Source organism: Halictus rubicundus, chromosome 6 (genome assembly GCF_050948215.1).
Source record: "Halictus rubicundus isolate RS-2024b chromosome 6, iyHalRubi1_principal, whole genome shotgun sequence".
Taxonomy (NCBI): domain Eukaryota; kingdom Metazoa; phylum Arthropoda; class Insecta; order Hymenoptera; family Halictidae; genus Halictus; species Halictus rubicundus.
In genome coordinates this window covers 9,033,625-9,049,572 of record NC_135154.1, presented here as the reverse complement: position 1 = coordinate 9,049,572, position 15,948 = coordinate 9,033,625, and the positions used below count along the sequence as shown (strand labels likewise).

The following is a 15,948-nucleotide window of genomic DNA, read 5'->3' as shown; positions in this document are numbered from 1 at the left end:
TCTTTAAAAATTATTAAAAATCCTCTGTTATACCGGATGTTATCGGACGGAGGGTGGGGTCATTCTACATGTAAAAATAAGTCGAAAATTGCCGATTTTGTCGAACCATACCGATTTTGTTGAACCAAAACAGTGTGCGCCGTCTTTAAAAATTATTCAAAATCCTCTGTTATACCGGATGTTATCGGACGGAGGGTGGGGTCATTCTACATGTAAAAATAAGTCGAAAAATGCCGATTTTGTCGAACCAAACCGATTTTGTTGAACCAAAACAGTGTGCGCCGTCTTTAAAAATTATTCAAAATCCTCTGTTATACCGGATGTTATCGGACGGAGGGTGGGGTCATTCTACATGTAAAAATAAGTCGAAAAATGCCGATTTTGTCGAACCATACCGATTTTGTTGAACCAAACAGTGTGCGCCGTCTTTAAAAATTATTCAAAATCCTCTGTTATACCGGATGTTATCGGACGGAGGGTGGGGTCATTCTACATGTAAAAATAAGTCGAAAAATGCCGATTTTGTCGAACCAAACCGATTTTGTTGAACCAAAACAGTGTGCGCCGTCTTTAAAAATTATTAAAAATCCTCTGTTATACCGGATGTTATCGGACAGGGGGTGGGGTCATTCTACATGTAAAAATAAGTCGAAAAATGCCGATTTTGTCGAACCAAACCGATTTTGTTGAACCAAAACAGTGTGCGCCGTCTTTAAAAATTATTAAAAATGCTCTGTTATAGGGGATGTTACCGGACGGGGGAGGGACGTGATTCTACATGTAAAAATAAGTCGAATACAGCCGATTTTGTCGAACCAAAACTGTGTGCGCCGTCTTTAAAAATTATTCAAAATCGTCTATTAAACAGGTTGTTACCGGACGGGGAAGGGACGTGATTCTACATGTGAAAATAAGTCGAAAAAGGGGAATAACTTTTTTTGTTCGAGTTTGAAAACGCAGCGAATGCGCGTGCTATTAGGAATCGGTTGACGCGTCTGACCATGACCAACCAATTCTACTTTCTGAGTACGCGAAACCGGCGGCTTTTTAGACTCGATTTTCTGAAAAACAGAGCGTCGAACGTAAAAATGTTACTGCTTTTTTTCGACGTATTCTTACACGTAGAATCACCCTGTAACACTCTGTGTTTACTTTCTGGCCTATCGTGGCAGAGATTAGTCAATGTCACCGAAACAGCTGTCAAAAATATTTTCTCGGCACAATAAAACCTCCCCGATCGAGCAAAATAAATGTCACGGATGCTTTGTTTTTCAAACATTGAACTGTTGATTCACCGCAGCTAGCATCATGTGCCGCGTGCAATCTAGCTTAAAGAGTTGGCTGTAAACCAAGAAGTGCCGGGGATAATTCGCGAGCATTTAACGGATCCGCTCGGTAAACATTCAACGGTTAATCGTCTAACATTACCGCCAAAGTTTAGAAATCCCCTCTAACTCCATCAGTTCCTTTTCTTGGAATTTTCTTGTAATTTGTAGGCACAAATTAATCGTCATTAACTTTTATCATATATTTATAATAATATGCGAATTTTATGTTATTTATCATTCGCTATTCAGAGTTTGATTCCAAGTGATATTCACGTCGCTATTAGAAATTTGGAGCAGCATTTTTCGCCCAAGTTTCATTCCTCGAGCGAGACTGAAAGGGCCCGTAATGAATGGAAACAATGGCAGAAGGAGAACGCGAATGCGTGTCGTTAGAACGTTTTATCCGGTTTGTCGGCGGACTTTCCGCTGAGAGGCGAGTTCTATTGATTCGGCGCGAGGCACGAACTGTCAGTGCATTATTTTTGACCGCGCGTGTCACTCGTCGATAACAGAACGAGCGAGACAACAACTGGCAGCCGTTTGGCAGCGATCTGGGTCGTGAAAATTTCAATCATGCCGCGCATTAGAGGCATCCAAATCATCCGGATTTTTCAGCCGGCGTGTTTTAAGCCGCGCATCAATCTGTTCGGTTTCGGCCGCGTCGCGACGCGTCGCGATGAAAAGACGAATGCTTACGTGGATAGGTGCTCTGGCGGCTCGCCAACCTACCGGTCAGTACGTTTATTCCGGCCAACTGGTTTGTGCAACGCGCACATCGGGGATCCGCTTTAGTCCGCTGCTAACATACGTCTACGGTTTTTATTCTCGAACGGTTTCAGGTTTATGTATCGTGTAAAACCCCGGCCGCGTGTCAAACTAATCGTTTCTGGCATTGCGTCCCCGCTTCCCCGATTCGATTTGTACTTGTTTGATCAATGAAAATTCAAGTGCTCCTCCCCTCCCCACGACTTCGATTTACACCGGACAGCTCGCGTCTAGCCTGCGAACCAGTCTCTGTGTGACGCCCGACAATAGGAAAATGTGCTATGTCACGTCGAATCGGTATCGGAATTTTAGGGTAACTTATTGACTCCCGATAGGAATTTGGAAATATCGATTTTCGGGAAACTGTGCGCCGCTTGGCACAGATTTGTTCGTCTTTTGGGAAGTATTAACCCTTTGCACTCGAGTGGTGACTCTGAAGCGCCACTAAAAATTGTTGTGGCATTATTTCAAAGAAATGACAAAAAATATCACAAGATATTTGTTACATTACAAAATTTCTATTTAATAGATTACTAAACATTCAAATATTATATGTGGAAATCGGATCAATTTCGTACGATTAAAATGAAAATATTCTAAGATGGAAGAAACAGTTAGTTTGAGAATTAAAATAGCGCCGAGTGCAAAGTGTTAATCAGCACCGTATCCAATTTCCACCGAAACTTATTCGACATTGTATTTTAATTCCTTAGATAGTAATATTGAAATATGAGGGAACAGTTTTTTGACAAATTTAGTTTACGACTACGATTCTGTATTAAGCACGTTTTCTAAAAGAAAGTACAAAAAATTAATACTCAATAATCGTAAACATTCTGCGCAAATCTATAATTTTATCAGTTGACGAGATGAGAATTTTAATTGTTCCTTACTGTACTGTATAAGTAAGTTCTCGATAGAATTAGGTGAAATTTTATAAAACGGTCTTTACCCCGTGTATTAATAGGAACTGCTCATATTTGAGTGGTTAATTGATTACGGGCTGCAATAAATAATAGGCATTTGTTAATGCAATAACAGGAATATTACATGCAAGGATCGATGCATGGTTAGCCGAGCGTTCATTTCTCTCCATTAATCATGTTCATGAACTCCAAGTGCGTCTATGTAATGGCCTATTAATAGGATATAATGGCCATTGCGTCTGCTGACATGTGACTTTGTAACTGACTAATGGATTAATGTAAAATTATAGGCGTAAAGTATCTCCTTTGCATGTCGACGACACGAAACGAGATGTTATAGATATACCGCGTGCCACCTACCACGGTTTTACGTAATTTTCCACATACGCCTATATATCTGAAAATGCACAATATTCCAGACTACAAGATATTTGCAATGAAAAGCAGACAAAAAAATCATCCGTGTTTTCGTGAACTCTAATTTCCTAAACTTTTTGTAACCATGGACACTACACCATCGCGAAAAAGGAGAATTTATGTACAAAAACAAATCGACAAAATGTAATACAATTCCCTGTACGGAGCATTAATTTCGAGGTAATTAATTTTTCAAATCCGGCACCTTTTTGAATAGATCTGACCATGTAACGTGTGTACGTGTGTGTGTGTAGTACTTGTTATTTATAGGAGACCAACTTTTGGCGCCCACGACAGTTTTACACGGCCAATTGTATACAAACTTATCAACGGCCAACTAAAACAATCATTAAATGGGCAGCATCTTTTTTTATTGCCAATAAAAGTACTGTAGGATAGCAAAACAATACTTGCATCGGTGTTTGATATAGGTGGTCTGGTGTCGTCATCGACAATTATGTATAAACGAATGCTTAAACGGAAAGGGGCTCCTTGATGGATTACAAACAAACTGACATTATTTCATAATTCATTTCGATAATGCCGAAGCCTGACGAGCAACGGTCTTGTCCATGTTAGCAACAATATCCATCTTTTCTGTTTTTCCACAAGTACTTTTCACTTTACCGGAAGATAAATTATCCGGATAATAATAAATGTTTCGCATTCGTCCTCCTCGCTATGAGTTCCCACTCTTCCACATTTCCTTCGTAAACGACGGAATTTACTTGACGGGCAATATTTTCAATCTTTCGATAATGTTTTCGATAAAACTTGACCAGAAAATTGATGGGCCGGTTGTCACATGGAAATGTTGTTCGATTTCGAATGCCGTCGAGTACGCGAGTCGGGGTTTCTAAACGCGCGCGACAGCTTGTATAAGTGGTGTGATTAAAGTATCAATAAATGAAACGAATGGGTAATATCAGTCATTTGGATAAAGCGTCGCAATTAACCGTGTGCATTCGATTCGACGTACGCTTGTCAGAGCCGTTCGTTTCCCTCGATTTGCCGTTCCCCCCTCGGTGAAATCTAAATGCACCTGTTCGGTGAAATGACACGACGACATCTCCGAGGTGGTAATGCTTCTTCCCTTTTGGCCTTATCGCGGGCACCGGTTTCCTTCGCGGCTCCGGCCCGTCAGGAATAACTTCAGTCAACAAACTGCGAACGCGTTATGCAGTTGAAACGCGGTATCGAGGCCGCGATATATTTTTCTGAGTGGTGGTGTTGTTGCCGGCGCGGCGGTGGTTGTGCTGTTGCCGTGCCGAGGGTGGCCGCCGGTATCTTCTTTCAGAAAATTGCACGGCCGCTCGTAAAGATAAGTACTTAATTCCCTGTTTTGCCGGAAATTGTTTTTCTCCGCAACAGAGTCCATTCGGCTTTATGAATCGCTCCGTGAACTTTATACGACATGTAAAGCTTAGCACAACCGCAGCAAGGAGTTTGCTGCTCGCTAGCACCTGGTTTCGAGACCCGACGATGCATATGATTTGTTTCCGCTTCGACCGCGGATAACATACTTAACGGGCCACTCTCCTTCCCCTACAAACGGGCCAAAAAATCGATCTCCTTAAACACGGTTTTTGAATGTACCGTGACAATACTTCCTCAAAATATTATGCTTCAATCCATCCAAGATACAGTTACCAGTGTAATCTCAAACAGTAGGAAGATTAAATGCATTTATAAAACTTCATAAAACCACCAAACACGTCCACCACGGTCCAGTTACGGCCAGACAGCGGATTTGGCTGAAGTTCCAAAAGTGGGCCCAATGCGATTGAGCTCAAATTCTGCACACGGCCTCAGTTTGCATTGAAAACATGTTTCCCAAAAGAATTTTTGACGACTCGGAAAAAAATTTGTTATCATAATATCCTTTCCTACCTTACCGATGAATTTTCGGCTCGAATTACCGACATTTGGATGTTCCATCAATTGAAAAGTGCAGAATTCACTGTACTGAGTGAATGTACTTTGTACTGAGTCTAAAATCCTTTTGGGAAATATGTTTTTAATGCAGACTGAACCTATTTACCAAATTTCAGCTCAATTGAATTTGGCCAATTTTCGAAACTTTAAAATTGAAAATGGGTCCATGCGATTGAGCAGAAATTCTGCACACAGCCTCATTTTGCATTGAAGACATGTTTCTCAAAAGGATTCTTGGCGGCTCGGAAAAAAATTTTTTATCACAGTAGTATCATTTCCTACCTTACCGACAAATTTTCGACTCGAATTACCGACATTTGGGTGTTCCATCAATTGAAAAGTGCAGAATTCGCTGTACTGAGTGTCCAATAAGGTAGGAAACGATCTTAGTACGATCAAAAAAATTTTTCGGTTCGCCAAAAATCCTTTTGGGAAACATGTTTTTAATGCAGACTGAACCTATTTACCAAATTTCAGCTCAATCGGATTTGGCCGATTTTCGGAGCTTTAGATTTATACGGAAGTGCATATCTCTCTAGAAAAAGGATACAGAAGGAATCTACCTGTTTTACTTTACTTGAATGAAAAATTATAAGTGAAATGACTAAGAGGCGTTTAATCGTATGGTTGATTAGTCGTGTTACACGGATCATATAAGTCATGGTCCATATAAATTTTGTTGTGGAGGAAAAGGTTCCCGGCAAAACCTATGGGACACTGTGTATAATTTCGTTGGAGAAACAACGTGTGAAACATCAAGGCAATTAAATGTTGCGGCAGGCTTGAGTACCGAACGACCTTGAACGGCCACTTAATTTTGATCCGACTGTATCGCTGCGAGACCCCAGTAGAAAGGCCTCTCAGCTCTTTGACGCGAGTACGCATAGGAATAAAGTGTCGATGGAAACGATGCTTGGCGTTGCACTGAGACATTAATAGCCTTTAGACACGGAGTATTTTATTACCGGTAACCTTTCGGTACATGCAATCCAGCAGTTCTGCAGCGTTGGCAATCGTTACCGTCCAAGGGTCCACATTTCCTTAGAGGGGAACGTCAGACGATGCATACTTAATAAGCGGCTCGATAGCGCGGTTTCTTAATGCCTTCTGATCGGAGCAATTAATTACCATGCCCGGAGCGTACTAAATAAATGTTTCGCATCGGCAAAAAATTCTTTTCGATCACTCACCATCGATCCCGAACCGTCACACGGTGTCAACAGCTACTCGAATCTTACGCAACACTAGATCTATCTCTATGCTAGATTAATCTCGTTTCTCCTTTTTCTACCAACAGTAAATTGAATCTTTCTCTGGCAATAAGTAAACCAGTTTTATTGACATAGTCATCTTCTCTTGTATTGTTATCCCCATTGCGGAATAGTAAAATTACTTTGACAACGGAAACGTCCAAAATCTATTATTGCACATAAATCTTTATTATTTTCCACCTCTTAATTCTATTATAAAAGGAAATAAATAAAAATTTGCAATTTGATTAATATTAAGCAGAAATAATTTCAAATAATTCACAATGGGAGCTCTTAAAGTCACACAAAAGTTATAATTGTGACACAATGGAATAGTAAGATTATCATATTGTAACATAATGTACACCGTATTGTATAATTATATCTAAACGTGCAATCATTCTCTTGTTTATCTGATTTTCTTGATTTGAATATTTTAAAATTCAAATGAAATTGATCGTCTATAATTCTAATGAAATGGTAACACGAACGTTGTCGATGCGATCAACTATTGCTCGCTCGTACTATTAAATTATTTTTCGCGTTATCTATTTCATGCACGAATTGAAAATGTTACGGTATCGTTCGAGTATGCATGAAGCAATCGCGAAGAAATAATTGAGTGCACGGTGGAGATTATTAAATCAACTAACGTTTGGGCTCGATAATGGTCAATTAAATATCCGGAGTACAGCGTAATCAATGCAAATTGGACATTCCTGTTTCAATCCGTTTCTTTCCGATTATCTCGATAGCTAAAAAAGAACTGGTTGCGCCAATTCAAATATATCTGAAGACATTAGATACACATTGAGCCTGATCCGAAAATCTAAATCAGAATCTTAATTATCTACATGCACACGCGGAACGCATGAAAATAACATATGACCCGCGCAAATCCGTTTTTATCTGAAACCGGTATCCGTGCATCTCATTAGTTTAATATTATTATTATTATTATTTTGCATTATTGTATCTCGCTCGTTGTAACTGATATTTTACACTCTATTAAATCGGAAAAGATAGCCTGTCTTGTATTACATGATTCATAATGGTACTTCTCTCCGTCATGTACCACGGTAATAATTCATTTTCATCATTCCCGATTTTTTCCACTGGAAAATCTTCATTAGGTTCGTTATTTCCTGCACTGAAACTATATATATAAATAGGTCATTTTACATGTACACCGCGGAACATAACAAGAATTATGAATAAATTTCTAGACAACCAGTTATTAACTGCTATTAATCATTAACTACCGCAACTGATTTGATGCAGCCGGCGCAATTACGCATGATATATGATTTATCTATTTAGATAAAAATCACAGAATTTATACGCTAACATTACTCTTTTGGTCTTCGAGCCACTTTACGTTTCAACTGCTTTATAATCTCAGCCCCTCTGAATATTAAATTGGGAAATATTTTCGATTTACGGCCTTGGAATGGAAAATTCTAAAATTATTCAAAATCTTCAGACGGTTTAATTTCTTCACGTTTACAAGCTTAATATTCATATAATTATAGACTTATGAGTGCTTGGTGATTTTATTAGACTGTGGATCTTTATGCAAAATAAGAATTTTCTGAAACAGCAAATAAATAAAAAGTTAGCTAAATACTTTTAATTTTTGTACTGTCTTAAAATTCGCAGATTCAATAAATTTTTATCTAATAATGGGAAAAATAAGTGTAAGGAGGGAACGTTTGAAAACAAAATTGAAAAATTAAAAAAAAATGGATACTTTGGCAGCAATAATAGACGGTTTCCTATTTTTATGGGATATGGTATTGTGTGCTCATAATCCACGTTGTATATTTATTTTCTATTCTGGACGTTGCTCCATTTTCTGGTTTCTGTGCACACACACTTTCGCAAACAAAGCGTCAACAAATGATGTGATCAAACATTTACCTTTCAAACATTGTAACTCTTTCAATTCCAAAATAACTATAGGCGAAAGGTATCGAATTGAAATAAAATGTAAATAGCATAAGTTAAATTGCACATCTGTTTCGCTCGTGTATTCAAAATAAACGTTCACAATACTCGAAACGTTAGCCGAGACAAAACTATTTTTTCTTTCACATACTATTTTAAATTTTAAACGTAACACTGGTGAACAATGGCTTTGAAGGATATCATGAATACTACATTTGGAAATCCTAAATCGCGTTAATTGTCACATGTTGCGAAGGAAAAAATGGCACCAGAAAACGTGACAATTAAAAATTCGAACAGGGTATTAACAAGAACTTGAATACTAAACAACTGAAACAATTTTTATCAAAAGGTAATAAAATTAAAATAGAACAATTTAATTCTAAAAATGAAATCTTTAAATGTTTTTTCAGTTCAGTCATTGTTTCGTGCACTTATGTACATTGATCGTAAAAATACTCGAATATCGAAATTTGATGATTTTGCATTCCCCCGTATATTATTACAAAATTATTCTATTAGCCCCGCCGACGATGCAGTTCAGAAATAAAGATTTATAAATCATCTAAATTAGCATGTTTCTGCGGGTCCCATAATATAATGCTATCATACGTGGTTTCCTCTATAAGCTTGAGATTATCGCACATATGAAGTTAGCGCTAAACTCCTGGTAACAACTAATCTGCAATGTGGGATAATATGCATGCCGGGGCTTGCATACAGGATGCTTCGTGGAATAGATACGCGCACAAGTTTAATCGAGCTATTATGCACAACGGAAATCTTAGATTGTAAATCTACTTTAACAGTGTTGCCCGCATAAATATTTCACTCCGGTGCACGGCTGCTTATTTTCAATGTGGATGCATAAACATGAAAAATACTAATCCGACGAGAAATGTAGGTCAAAGAATTACTGACGTATCGCAATACGATAACGTACGCCGCAGTTGATTACTATTTTCCATGCAAGAATGCGTGCGCTAATTAATTTAGTAGAATTAATGGCCAGCGATACGTCAATTAGTGCAGACCGTATTCATACTCATTTTCCTATTTTTTAAGAGCCATTGTTCGAACTGCAAAATTAAAAAATAAAATATCGCAGAATCAACAAATTTGACAGAAATTAGTTTCAATTATTTCTTTACGATAAAGCATCTAAACAATTTTCACAACTTTGGAAGTAGAAAAGTAATATAATGATTGCTAAAATAAATATTGGAAGCGTTGAAATGAGATTTTTCTGCCGCTTCGAAATATGAAACATTATTTGGTGACCGTGAAAGCGAGAAAGAAAATGTGATCGAGAAGGAATACAAATAACAATTATGTCGGCAATTATTTGGAGACACGTAGAAATTGCTGGCCGTTAATAACCATCCGGGTGGCGGGAAACGAAAAATAGAAAAGTCAGGTTACGCTAGATCTGATTTGTCAGAGGACGAGGAAGAGGAGAGGCAGTGCGTCTCTATTTAGGTCTGCAATAAAACAGCCGGGACGCGAAGGTACAACGAAAATGACATCGACACGAAAAACTCGTTGACGGGGGCCCTAGCCTCATCGTGTCGTGTCGCGCAATAAATTAATGGCCGGTCATCATTGCGCTCATACACGGTTGTACAGGCATGCGGACACATCGTAACGCATCATTTGTCTTCTCATTATAAATGTGAGCCACCGGCTCTACCGCGCCGTGACAGTGGGCCGAAATAAATTGCCATGCGTTACGTTTGTACTTTCGTTTTATATTTAAAATGGCTACATCGGAGAGGGCTCGTGCGCGGGCCTGCCAGCCGGAGACAAATTGCGCATTTGCATAATGCCGTTATTTATTAATGATTGCGATACAGGTACTCCTGATGTTACATAAATACCCACCTGCGGCGTCGGCCAATCGACAACCTTCTAATTCGACGTCTGATTGCCGCCCGGTATCGAACAATTTATATACGTTTCGACCCTGATATCATTTCGAGCGTTAAAACAAGCCATTTTGCGTTTGCCTTTTCCGCGTGCCATTTATCCGCGCTCCTTTCCACAAAGAAATAAGGAAACGCTGCCGGTCCGGCAAGAACTTGTTCGATGTCGTTTCAAAATCGTTTTACATAATGAAGTCAAATTGCTTGCGTTTATTTTACTTCGATAGATAGGAAATTACCACGCATTCAGGCTAATGCATTGTTCAATCTCCATTGTGGTTTACAATCCTCGAACGTCCTCCAAACATGCTATCCATTCATTTAACAGCATACTCCTACTCTAAGAATTGTTGTACGCTGCGCAGCATAACTATAGCACCACTCGAATTTTCAACAGTTCGGAACATTTATACAATGATCTACTTTAGAAAGAATTAATTGAAAGAAAAAAAAATATAATGAAATGTACGTTAAAAAGAAATTATACATAACGAAAGTAGAGTGAAAATATTATTTATTTAAAACGAAGCGATTTGCGCCTCAAATATCTTCAATAGGGCACACGCGATGCCATAAAAATATTTGTTTTTAGGTTATGTTTGTTTTTTTTTTTTTAGAGATCACAAGGTTACCTTCATTTTTCCAAACAGGACCATTTTTAAACGCCTACGTTGATAGTCCCTTTCATTGGGAATTCGGTGGCTATAATTACTCAAGGCCATTCAAGATCACAGATTCACTCTGTACAGCACCAGGATAGTTATAAGGTAGTAACAATATTTAATTTTGACAAATTGGTCGAGCTATGATACAAATTGTTAAAATGAAGAATTTTAATAATATTTAGAACTTCCTTTAGGCATGCTTCCAATTTTGATGTTATAAATAATACTGAATTGATTAATGGGGTACGAGTTAGGCGACCAGTGTGTGTTTGGCAACTTCCCCTAAAATAATTGTTTTAAATTGCAGACGTCATTTTATTAATGCAATTAACGCGAAACAATTTGGAATCGATTGTTGTTACCGACTCCATTTATTTAGACTCCATTTATCCGAACTATTAACGTCGGATTGTCCAATTTATCGAACTCGTTGTTGACCTTCTATTCACATAATGTGAACTAACTGCTCGCGGCATACCGCTTATCCGAACCCATAACATTCATAAAAAAAATCGTTCCTGTTAATGCTTGAGAAATAGAGACACCTCGTTTGCATATATGAAACACGTATTCGAATAATGGAGAATTCGGGTAGCATCGGTTCGGATAATCGAGGCTCGACTGAATCGTGAATTGAACAAGCAAATATGCTTCGAATTATATCGTGTTTGGACTCATTGTAATCAGAAAAACGTCACGAGTATGTTGATAAAACTTTTATGCGGGGAAATATTTAAAAAAAAACCAGTTTCGTCATTGGATTAGAATTGTTTCAATGATACATCTAATCATGTTACCACTTTTCGGTGATCGTGGATCCCTGAAAGGGTAAATTCCACGGTGGAGATGAACTTTCTACAAATATCGTGTATTCACATACAGACATTACTGTAGTTCGCGCTCGAAAGGAAATTTCATCGGTGGACGTTCCACTTAACGTTTATATTCAACATTCATACCTCAAAATTTCAATTCTAAAATAAAGGTAATAGTAGGACGCGAAAGCTTTACCGCAAGCAAAAGTCTAATTAGGTAGATTTTACCTAATAAGCCCAATTTCTACTCTCAGCCTCATTTATTATTCGCAATTCTAGATTCTTGTTATCGTCGTTTGTGTAATAAGTTTCCAAGAAACTCCATTTTATTTTGAACAGAAAATATCTCGCAGAGTTGCCATTAATTTTCATCAAGATCCGTTGTCGCGGATGCGTGACAATTATGCTTCCTATTTTATATAAATAATTAATCTCATTAGCTAACTTGTCCGGATTAATTATTGTTACTTTTTCGTCAAGCAGAAAAACAGGAATCCGCGAAGATATTTCGCATGAAGTAAAAACGGACGATGACGCGTTTCTCGATACGCATATTCATAAATTATCAAATTACCTACGGTATCGATGCGCCTGATAGTGTCCGAATCCTTCGCTCCCGTAATAATATAACATAATATCTTGAGTTCCGTTGACAGGTAGCATGTGACTGACTGATCACAGTGTCTATCAGAGACTGTCAAAACACTCCCATTGAGAGTGCTGGGCACCGGCTGACGGTGTGGTGGTCAGATGTGACGGTGACGAATAATGAGAATATCTGAATGCAAAACCCATTGAACAATGTTTTGACAGACGGCTGACGGACAATTTCCTGCTGCCAGTTAGATGGAGAGTGTGAATCAACTTTTACGTGTTTGCATCCTATACGGGGTGTCTGCTTTATACGTCGACACATTTATGGTGTGCCAGAAAAATCTCAATTCTTCTCAATCGTCTACCCAACAGCTACGACTTACTAACTAACTTGTTAGTCATCGAATCTGTTAATCACTTCAGTTTTAATAATAATCGTTAAACCACGGTATAATTGAATGTACCACAGGAGAAGGTTAATCGCCAACTCAAGGGAAACACCAGACAGAAATGATTAATAACTGGACTGCGGATTTTATGCATTTATGACAAAAATGTGCAAGCACAATTTAAAGCAGTGTACATATTAAAAAGACTTAAGGGCACCACTGGTTTTCGCTTAATAGAATAATTAAAGAAGGAAAGACATTTTTATTTCGCTCTTGTGTCTTGCAATCAATGCAAATATTTTTTATTTTGCATACGGACAGTGAAATTTTTGTGGTTTTTAATCGTGTCTTAGTATTTATAACCTGACAGTGAAATTTTTGTGATTTTTAATCGTGTCTTAGTATTTATGACAACTAAAAAAAATACTAAAAATTTGTTTGTAGCTAAACAGAATTTATAATTTTACAGCGCGGAATGTATATTTTCATATCAATAAATATGACAGCAACATTTAAAAAAACAAACACAGAATTTTAAGAGAGAGATATATAGCATATTAGCTGATTTTAATGAAAGAAATTTAATATCTCTTTTCTCAAAATTCATTGTGCTTTGAAAATAAGTGTGATTCATATAGGCACAGTAATTGGGTCCCTATCACAGCTAGAGGTGTACAACTTTAAGAAAGGCGATGGCAATATTAAGTATTGTTTTCCGGACAAATAGACAGAGAGTAACATAATTTCTATAATTTGTTGCAGAATCAGCGAACGAGACAGTGACGGGAGGGCCGAGTCCGATTACCGAGAACGATTGAAACCGACGAGAAGCCGAGCGTGATTCAAAGCGGAAGAGCGCGAAGCCTAAATCAAACCGGAGGCATCGGGCGAAAGAAAAATGGCGAATATAAAATATCGAGGAAAGATACAGAGGGAGTCGGAATTGCTCGTACGAGCGTGCCAGGCGTTGGAGTTCGCGCGACTTCGTGGCGTAACCAAGATATACGAGCACTTTTCCCCAAAAAAGTGTTAAGGAATTATGCTTCGCGGAGTAAATGAGATGTGTCTGCACTGGGACATAGATCACCGGCGCGCTATCCATTCTCACCACCGTGGAAATAAATACGATCTTCTTCGCGAAAGAGGCTGCCGCCCCGTGGGTACGTGTTGGAGAAAGAAGACAGAGAGGAGAAGATCGGGTGACGGGAGGGTAAGACGAAGGAATGCCGATGGTTGGAGCGGAAGAAGCGGATCCCGAGGACGGCAAGTCAGAGGGGGATAGCAAAATCGTCTCCTAGCGGCCCGTATCCCGCAGCACATCTTTCTATCCGACACTCGGGGGATCCAACGTAGCCATTTCTCTGGCCTGTTATACGCCGCCTATATACGTATCTACTACCCCCGGTAGGTACCTACAGTCAGCAAATAAATTGATCCATTACTCAACCGAGCAGTCATCTTCCTTCCTTTGCTTCTGTTCGCCCGATCCCGCTCCCGCTCCCGCTCCCGCTCTCCTGCTCCCGTCGACGCCGTCCTTGCGCCGCGCCGAGCCTTTTTCCTCCTTTCAGACTTTTCCGGGAACGCTGCCAGAGATTCGGTAAAACCCCTTTCACGCCCTGCTGCAAAGACGATGATACGCCGCGGTTTACTCACCCGAGTCCGTCTACCCGGCAATCAGGAAACCGGTGAATTGATGGCACTTCGGAGGAATTCGTTACATCCGCCCCACCCCCTCCCCCACGAACCGTAAATTGATTGCAACTACTCAACGGACCCCGAAACCTCTTCCGATCTCGTTCCCATTAGACCGCGGACATTTGACAGATCTACATAATTCTGATTTCGCAACGGGCACGTCGCGTACCGTCGATTACACCGTCCGACCGCAATTTCGCGTTTCGACTACCACCAGACGATCCCTACTCGGTCTCCTTAACGTCGCTTATTTGCGAATTCAAAATAGTAAATAATCCATTTTATTTGAAACCGTACCTGCGATTTTTAAAATAAAATATTCTACTTACCAGAAAAAGTTTCTAAAATTCCATTTGAAGGATTCTCAAGAAACGTGAGAATTTTATTTATTTTAATTTGTTTTCTTTCTCGCAAATATTATTTCTGAAAGTATTGTCAAATTAAGAAAATTATTTCGATAATATCTAACTGTCAGGTTTGGTATCCCAAAATTGATGTACTTCCTTCACAAGGGTGATTCCTGAGGTGATTTAAAATAACTTTTTCCTTTGCGGAAATGTTCTCCGTGGCTCCGTTAAGGAGTTATCAGCGAAAAACGCGGACCAATCAGAGCGACGGCCCCGCTGAGCGTGGCGTCGGCATTGGCCGAGCCGGAATCAGTCCGCTGTAGCAGCGCTCTGATTGGTCGGAGTTTTTCGTTAATAACTCCTTAACGGAGCCTCGGAGAACATTTTCGCAAAGGAAAAAGTTACTTCGAATAATCTCAGTAATCACCTCCTTCAAGGAAGTCGAACATTTTCGGGTCAAATGGATTTTTATTCCATTTAAAGAAATCAAAGTGACCATGAAATTTCCGAAAAGCCTTCGCCCATATGAAAAACGATTGTATCGCAATATTTCCTCCTGTATCTATATGATTTTTTCATGTTATTAGAAATAACGGGAATATTCAAGCTGGTGAAAGTTATCGGCGCACCCAGTATAAAAGCGTATATGAAAATAAGCGATATGGGGCACGGACGACAAGGAAAGGAAACGTGACGAGGTGGACACATTTGCAGTATGAATACGCGTCAAAGATTCAGAAGGGGACGCGGATGGCTGGTCCTTTGTAACGTCATGCGAGATATAAAAGGAAATAGATGGCGTCATTAGTCAGCGAGAGTTCCGGTTTCTCGTTTCTTTTTCCCCCGGCTGATATTTGTCAACAACTATCGCAACGTCTTCGTCAACGCGAGCCGGACCGGCACAATTTGTTACCTTATATTTAGTTTTTACGTTGAACGCAATCAACGTCCGG

The 15,948-nt window shown here is 39.2% G+C and overlaps 1 long non-coding RNA gene across 1 annotated transcript in view; it reads left to right on the top strand.

The window, feature by feature from the left end:
- Nucleotides 1–15,699, top strand: part of LOC143355217 (uncharacterized) — a 69,288-nt gene extending 53,589 nt beyond the window's left edge. Inside the window, exons 2-3 of the long non-coding RNA XR_013082461.1 lie at nt 13,716–14,357; nt 15,583–15,699. This is a non-coding gene — a long non-coding RNA (uncharacterized LOC143355217). The remainder of the gene's footprint in view (nt 1–13,715; nt 14,358–15,582) is intronic.
- The last annotated feature ends 249 nt before the right edge of the window (nt 15,700–15,948 follow it).